Source organism: Agrilus planipennis, unplaced genomic scaffold (assembly GCF_000699045.2).
Source record: "Agrilus planipennis isolate EAB-ADULT unplaced genomic scaffold, Apla_2.0 scaffold21, whole genome shotgun sequence".
NCBI lineage: Eukaryota > Metazoa > Arthropoda > Insecta > Coleoptera > Buprestidae > Agrilus > Agrilus planipennis.
Window position 1 is genome coordinate 191,849 of NW_020439030.1, and position 9,031 is coordinate 200,879.

The 9,031-nt window shown below is 36.4% G+C and overlaps 1 protein-coding gene across 1 annotated transcript in view; it reads left to right on the forward strand.

The window, feature by feature from the left end:
* Positions 1-1,784: 1,784 nt before the first annotated feature.
* Positions 1,785-9,031, forward strand: part of LOC112905007 — a 133,559-nt gene continuing 126,312 nt past the window's right edge. The window contains exon 1 of the mRNA XM_025976494.1: positions 1,785-2,029. The gene's annotated coding sequence lies outside the window, so the exon portion shown is untranslated. The remainder of the gene's footprint in view (positions 2,030-9,031) is intronic.

Sequence of the window (9,031 nt, forward strand, 5' to 3'; positions counted from 1 at the left end):
GGCTTAGAGATTTAGGGTAGCGGTCTCCATTTCTTTTTGCTACAGAAACTTTTTTGAGTTACTCTTTTGGGGGAATCGCATCTAATTTCTATTGTTACTTGTAAAGATAGAATTCTCTTCCACGTTCCTCTATATCTCTTCTAAACCCAAATTGATTTTTCTCTAATAGTTCTTCCGCCTTTTTCCATCTTTCTCTGTACAATTCTATTACAAATTATAATAGTGTTATGTCTGAGATCCCTGACACTTTATGGTATCATCATCATCTTAAAATCGTCAGTCCTAAGACTGGTTGTACACGCACATCTTTCTATCCTTTGCTAATCTTCCCATTTCCTTAAAACTAGAACATCCCACATCCTTAACTATTTGCGAAAACAGTAATCTAATCTAGGTTTACCTATATCCCTCCTAACTCCCGTTTCTGGCTCTAACATGTCTCTGACTAGACCTTCATGCCTTAGATTTATTATTATATATATTGTTTCTTATCGACTTCCATAAAGTCCTCTGTTCTCCTATTCCTTCCAGTATCTTTTCATTTCTAACGATCTCTTTTCCGCACCCGTACAACGCCGCGTTCCAAACATACACCTTATCGTATATATGCTGTAACCTTCTTCTTGAATTTTGAATGCACGCATTTCAGGTGCACATTTTTACTTCTAATAGCATTAAAACTAGATTTAATGTTTTACAATAATAAATAACTCGAATATTCGAAGTGACATCCAGTCTAGTTCTGAATTTCTTCTTAGTGAAGGCGTAAACTGAATGACTTGTCTGTAATCTATAAGTCGATACAAACCGAAACGGGAACTGTGATAGCCTTCTCAACGACTGCAGGATATCATCCTTAAATTCGATCTAAAGGTCATTCAAGTCAAAATCGATCATATTCTCATATAGTCGACACAGTTAACATTGATTGATTAGCCTGATTTGCGAATGGATCCTGTATTCACAATCAATAGCTATCTCTCCTGTAACTCCTCTAGAAAATATTCTTTCAAGTATTTTTTGAGGTTCAATAGATGCTCATTTTCTTTGAGAAATCTATTCGTAACTTTCTTGTTTAGCACATTCAATCAATCCAGAAGCCCAATTTGTTTTTCATCATAGTTAAAAAAGATATTTTGCCTTTCATTTTATGCGTAGTTGTGGTTCTTCACTGTAAGGATCTACTGGAGAATACTGGTTCGATTCCAGGTTCATCTCCACTACTCGAGTTTTTTTGTAGTTTCCTTATATATCACTAATACTACATTCCGCAGATAATATTTCACTCTTTTGTGTCTACATTTCGTCCGTCCCATCTTTCTTACCCCAACCACCACCACATAGTATTGGTAACTCATGGAAAAGAAACATTCAAAAGGGTTCAGGTTAGGTTAGGTTAGGAATACTATAAATTCGATTACATATAATTAAAAGTCATACTTGAAGGTCTAGAATGTGGAGAAATTACCACCAAATGCAAAGGTAAAAATAAGATGCACTTTCTTCTTGCTGTCGCGTATAACATTGGATAAATGAGATATATCTTCTTCGGAGGCATTTAAGATTGTAATCCTTTACTAGAAAATCAGTTACCTTGCTTGTTTTGTATCTACCTGAATCCACGCTATCGTCTCGTTGATGCGGTGCACCGACGACGCGCAAGCCCAAGTTTCCTGACGATGGACCATCGCGAGAGAGCGTCGCGGCGCTCGGCGTCGTAGTCATTGGCGACGTTCGCGTCTGACTGTTCATCCCCTCATCGGTATCATTATTATTATCGGTAGCGCACGGTAATTGTGTGGTAGTCGACTCATTACCTACTGTGGAGAAGGCAGCAGCATCACGACCCCGTTCGTTCGTTCGCATTGTCTCTCTCTTGTTTGCGGTCTGCCCTCGACGATCTCCACAACTGAATTGAGAGATTTTCCGCCGGTGGTTGTTAATCCGTCAATCGGAACCGGTTTTGCGGCGATCGCGTGTCCAACGAGCGGCCACTTCAAACGACCGACTGACGAACGATCACTATCAGGTAAGAAGATTGCCGCTCATTGTTCAACGTATCTATCGGTAAAACGTAAAAGATGCGAACAACTTAAAACCTTTGTTACATTTTAACAAAAGAATGAAAGTTTTTCCGTAGATTTCCGAAACTAGAAGCAATTCTCCTCAAATTCCCGCTTTTGATTGATTTATTTATCATAAAAGTCAAGGCTATTTTTGGCGAAGTTAATTAAAGAATTAATTGATTATTTTATGATTACCTAGATTAGCTCATATTTATTTATACAACTGTTCCCCAAGGCATATTAAATGTATTAAATCAATTTTGGTTTTTCGACCAATAAAAATATTTTCCTTTGGATTTTTCAGTTCGAATTAAAGTCATTGGAATGGTATCTCCGAAAAATAAGCAGATGTCAGTCATTTTCGGCTGAAAAAATAAAGAGATATCAATGACTTTCTATTCGAACTAAAAAATCCCAACAAAACTTGCTACTAGTCGAAAAATCAAAATTTGCTTAATACAATTAATTAGAATAGTTGCAAGCTATCATTAGGAAAAAATAATTATGATGAAGCACTTGGAGTTAAGAATCCAAAAACCTAAAAGTAATACTTCCTGGAAGGTAAAAAATATGCTCTGAAATTAGACACAACTTTTTGTGACTTTCTGGAAAGTTTGGAAAAAATGTTTTTTTTTATAAAAGACATACTTTTTTTACCTACTGTAAAGACTTCTTGTAATAATTTTTCTAGAACTGAACCAAGCAATGAGCAAAAGGTGAGTGACAAAATGGTTATAAGAATTTAATCTTTAAAAGTGTATGGTTCAAAGTACTCAAATTTAGCCATATGAATTTAAACCGTACAGTTAAAATAAACCATTAAAACATTTTTTTAAAAAAATAAAATACATACCTTTTTATATTAATAACGAAAATGAGTTACAATTTTTAATGACTGGTCATTCGAAGGGTTAACAGTTCAGTAATACGTAGTAAATACAAAAAACATCTTTCTTTAAAATATCTCTTAGGTTTTTCAACATTTTGATGATTTGGATGATGGCGAAGACGTTGAATAAACAGCAACTAGTTTTCTTTTATTTAGGTAGTTTGTTTTTTTCATTATTTTGCAACTTTGGTACAAAATTTTGGTATATCTAGAGTACTACAGACTGTACGAATTTTATTTGTTTGTTTTTAAAAGAGAGGGATAAATATACAGGGTCAAAAGATTAGTATGCTTAGAATTGCAGATGATATAGCAGTATTAGCATCTAGCAAGAAGGAGTTAGAGGTAGATTTAAATAAAATGGAAGCGTTACTGATAAAACAGTATTGTATGAAAATAAATAAAAGTAAAACAAAAATACTGGTATACAAGGGAAGAAAAAGTAGAGAAAGAGCGAATATAATGATACGAGACGATAAATTGGAAGAAGTGGTTGATTTTAGGTATCTAGGAAGTCAGATAAGTCAGGACGGAAGGAGTAGTAGGATATAAAGCAGAGGATAACGCAGGGTCGAGTCACCTTCAATGAAAAGAAGGCACTTCTATGTTCGCGAACGGTTCATTTAGAAATTATTAAAGGTATATGTTAGAGAGCGGCACTGTACGGGTGCGAAACGTTAGACGTGTTTGAAATATGGTGTGTGGTGTAGCCGAATGATGAGGATACTATGGATAGAGAAGGTTAGAAATGAAAAGGTGTTAGAAAGAATAGGAGAACAAAAGACTCTGTGGAAGTTAATAAGAAAATGACGAGATAGCTTGGTAGGACACCTTCTGAGGCATGAAGGACTAGTTAGCCAATATTAGAGGCAGAAACAGGAGTTAAGTGGAGCAGGGGTAGACCTGGGTTAGGTTACTGTTCGCAAATAGTTAAGGGTGTCGGTTGTTCTGGTTTTGGGAAAATGCGAAGGTTAGATCAGGATAGAAAAGAGTGGAGTCTTAGGACTGACGACCTTATGATGATGATGTTTTTAAGAGTAAAAGACGTACTAAGCGTGCTCTATACAATTAACAAATCGAATTAAAGGCCCAAGATCTCTTATCCCCTGTATAGTCTCCAGCTTTCTATTTTATACTCCGTGGTCCATGTTCTAACAGTTTTTCAGATAATTGGCGGAGACAAACAAACAGACAGATCTTGCAAGGGTTCCGTTTTTTCCTCCAGACGCCTCGATGGAATTGCCGAGTTAAATGCGTTGTCGTCATTTTCAAAAGCGACAGATGGTTCTATTCGAGAACGAAGGGTTTGGGTCCTGTTACGGTACGAACTTACTCTTTTTGCTACTTAATCCACTTATAAAGCATACAGAAGGGACGACCCTTTTAATGAAATTAACATGAATGGAGACGGAGAGACTACCTTGCGACAGACACATCCACGCTGATGTGCCCCGCACAGACCGGCGTAATCTGTCGCGTTTGACGTTGAAATCCATTTTGCACCAGTCGTTTCACTATTCTACTTTCATCTTTTTAAATATCAAAGAAATAACTTTCACGCAGCGGAAAGGATACTCTTTAGACCTAGCGTAAAACGATTCGTTTTAAATAAGTGTTCATCTGTCATGCACAATTACATTCTATCCGTCCTTTTACCCTGATGATAAGTACCCTAATTATTTGTATAAGTACCTTTTTTTAGAAAATACCACAAATGGCGCGGTAAACGCCATTGGTAGTACTATGCTACATTTTAGGATTATGTATGTTCTAACAAGGTCCATTTAAATATATGGATATCTACTTGCTGAAACGAATCCCGGCGTAGCTAACCTCAACGTGATAGGCACGTTACCAAAATCGAATGAAATAATTCGAAGTGGTCTGTATTCTGTCGAAAAACTGCCAGATGCGGATCGCGATTTCCATCTCATCAGCGCATCGCAGACGTACTACAGATGGCGTTTACCGCGTCATTTGTGGTATTTTCCAAAACACGCTGTTAAGACAGCAGGTAAAAGTTGATCTGTGTTCTGTCGGTGCTGTCTGCGACACGCTGATGACCACTTCGAATTATTTTTATTTTATACCTTTTTTTAGTAAATTTGAATCTTGTTGTGCTCTTATCTACATGCGTTTGAAAGGATAATCTACTGGGAAAATCTCCTATAATGCCAGTTTATTAAGTACTTGTTAAAGGTTTTCTTCTTTCTCTAAAAAAAAATATTCAATTCTACTGTATTCCAACCTGCGTAAACGTTACGCGGATTTTATTTCTAACATAAGACAGATTTCTGTTTTTAACTTTTTAGTCTAAGTTTGTCGATCGGGTGCTTCNTGCACTTATCTACATGCGTTTGAAAGGATAATCTACTGGGCAAATCGGCGATAATGCCAATTTATTAAGTACTTGTTAAAGGTTTTCTTCTTTCTCAAAAAAAAAAAAATATTCAATTCTACTGTATTCCAACCTGCGTAAACGTTACGCGGATTTTATTTCTAACATAAGACAGATTTCCGTTTTTAACTTTTTAGTCTAAGTTTGTCGATCGGGTGCTTCTGAAATATGAAGCAAATTTGCAGGGGGCGACAGGGCGTTATAAAATAAGAGATTTCAGCAAATGTTTACAGGTCCGAAAGTTCTCTGTTTTTGAGAAGAAGTACTTGAAAGTACAGGCAAATGTAATTCCGGCCTTGGAGAGAAATGCGACAATGCAACGCCGTATTCAATCAGCTGGTAACGAGCAGCATCATTGTTGTATTTCTTTTGCATTTGTTTTTGCTCATGTTTTGTTTATATTTTTTTTATTAAATTAAGAGTGATTCAAGGTGTTGATGTTACAGCCAACTACAGTCTGTAGTTATTTGTTCTTTTATCGTTTTCATCTTGATGTATTTGGAGATTTGGGACTACAATCTATTTCTTAACATTTCTTATTTTCAGAACTTTCCAATTTTATTACTACCTTATTGGTCCCCTACTTTCATCCACCAACTATTAGTTCCTCCTTCACAATATTTCTGAAGACTGCTTTTTCATAACTTAGTCATTCTCATTTAGCNTTTATTAAGTACTTGTTAAAGGTTTTCTTCTTTCTCTAAAAAAAAATATTCAATTCTACTGTATTCCAACCTGCGTAAACGTTACGCGGATTTTATTTCTAACATAAGACAGATTTCTGTTTTTAACTTTTTAGTCTAAGTTTGTCGATCGGGTGCTTCTGAAATATGAAGCAACTTTGCAGGGGGCGACAGGGTGCTATAAAATAAGAAATTTAAGCAAATGTCTACAGGTTCGAAAGTTCGCCGTTTTTGAGAAGAAGTAGTTGAACGTACAGGCAAATCTAATTCCGGCCCTGGAGAGAAATGCGATAATGCAACACCGTATTCAATCAGAGGGTAACGAGCAGCATCAAAGTTGTATTTCTTTTATATTTTGATGCTCAATTTTGTTTATTTTCTGTTAATTGATCAAATTAAGAGTGCTTCAAGGTGTTTCTGTTACAGCCAACTGAAGTTTGTAGTTATTTGTTATTTTAACGTTGTAATCTTGATGTATTTGGAGATTTGGGACTACAATCCATTTCTTAAAATTTCTTATTTTCAGAACTTTCCAATTTTATTACTACCTTATTGGTCCCCTACTTTCATCCACCAACTGTTAGTTCCTCCTTCACAATATTTCTGAAGACTGCTTTTTCATAACTTAGTCGTTCTCATTTAGCCTTCCNTTTTAATAAGAGATCATTTCGCTTTTGATTTCTCTCTTTTAATTTCCGACAGGTTGAATTACCTAGTCAGAACTTCCACGATAAATTCCTCATTAACGTTAAACGAACTATACAAGGCATTCTGCCTTACGACACGGATGACAATTTCACATAATTCCAGACTCTCATTCTCAACGATTTCAGGAGCTCTGTCATTGCTCACTGGTACTTATTTATGTCCTCCGTAACACGCAATTTCCCTCTACCAGGATCAGGTTTGCGCTTCTCCGATGGATGGTTAGCGCGCTCGTGTCTCGTATTCGTACAACAAAGGCATTTTCGAGAAAAGTGTGCGGTATACGAGAGAGTTAGTGAGCGATGCCTCCTACATGGCAATTAACTCGCAAGTTTAATCGAACAAAAGCGGCCGTTTAATGCTGCATTGTAGCACGCATTCCTTGCTACCAGATGCCGAAGCTGCAAACCTCACCAACGTAAATTACATGACAAATGGCTTACAACTACCACGATGCAGCAACTGGTCGCCAATTCCGGTCTGTAGCGGAACTAAGTCCAGTCGTCATTTTCAAAAGCGACAGATGGTTCTATTCGAGAACGAAGGGGTTTGGGTCCTGTTACGGTACGAACTTACTCTTTTTGCTACTTAATCCACTTATAAAGCATACAGAAGGGACGACCCTTTTAATGAAATTAACATGAATGGAGACGGAGAGACTACCTTGCGACAGACACATCCACGCTGATGTGCCCCGCACAGACCGGCGTAATCTGTCGCGTTTGACGTTGAAATCCATTTTGCACCAGTCGTTTCACTATTCTACTTTCATCTTTTTAAATATCAAAGAAATAACTTTCACGCAGCGGAAAGGATACTCTTTAGACCTAGCGTAAAACGATTCGTTTTAAATAAGTGTTCATCTGTCATGCACAATTACATTCTATGCGTCCTTTTACTCTGATGATAAGTAACTATTTGTATAAGTACCTGTCTTCAAATGAATTTGAATCTTGTTGTGCACTTATCTACATGCGTTTGAAAGGATAATCTACTGGGCAAATCGGCGATAATGCCAATTTATTAAGTACTTGTTAAAGGTTTTCTTCTTTCTCAAAAAAAAAAAAATATTCAATTCTACTGTATTCCAACCTGCGTAAACGTTACGCGGATTTTATTTCTAACATAAGACAGATTTCTGTTTTTAACTTTTTAGTCTAAGTTTGTCGATCGGGTGCTTCTGAAATATGAAGCAAATTTGCAGGGGGCGACAGGGCGTTATAAAATAAGAGATTTCAGCAAATGTTTACAGGTCCGAAAGTTCTCTGTTTTTGAGAAGAAGTACTTGAAAGTACAGGCAAATGTAATTCCGGCCTTGGAGAGAAATGCGACAATGCAACGCCGTATTCAATCAGCTGGTAACGAGCAGCATCATTGTTGTATTTCTTTTGCATTTGTTTTTGCTCATGTTTTGTTTATATTTTTTTTATTAAATTAAGAGTGATTCAAGGTGTTGATGTTACAGCCAACTACAGTCTGTAGTTATTTGTTCTTTTATCGTTTTCATCTTGATGTATTTGGAGATTTGGGACTACAATCCATTTCTTAAAATTTCTTATTTTCAGAACTTTCCAATTTTATTACTACCTTATTGGTCCCCTACTTTCATCCACCAACTGTTAGTTCCTCCTTCACAATATTTCTGAAGACTGCTTTTTCATAACTTAGTCGTTCTCATTTAGCCTTCCTGCCTTGGAGCCGTTTTTCCAATTGTGTCTTCATCAAAAATCGTTTTTTGTTTGTTTTTTTGTAAATATATTGTTGTCTTGTAGTCTTGTTATTTAGTGTTTAATTCATTAATTAGTCTTTTAATTGCACCCCAAAAGGCTAGTCCGATTCACAAATACATTTGGTCTTCTAGAACGGGATTCAAATTTCGAACAATTTTCTAGTGTACGGATGTGTTTATGTATGTGTACCGTGTAATACGTCAAGGGTGGCGTGGAAATTTGACTTTATAAGAAACATAAACTCACTTCTATGCCCCGCGAAAGAAAATTTAGAAATTCGAAAAAGATTGTTAAAGGTGTTGCGTGTCCAATCAATCTTAGGACTGACGACCTTATGATGATGATGGTGCTCTATCGCCATCTACGAGGGTGGATTGATAAGTTTCCGGCCTGACCAAGAAAAACAAGGTTTTTAAAAAAATTTTTTTTTTATTTCTCAACATAATCTCCTCCAAGGCTGATACATTTCTCATAGCGGTGTTCCAGTCTATTAATGCCATCTCTATAGACTGATTCGTCAAGCTCCTCAAAATAACCATTTACAGCTTCGATTACTTCTT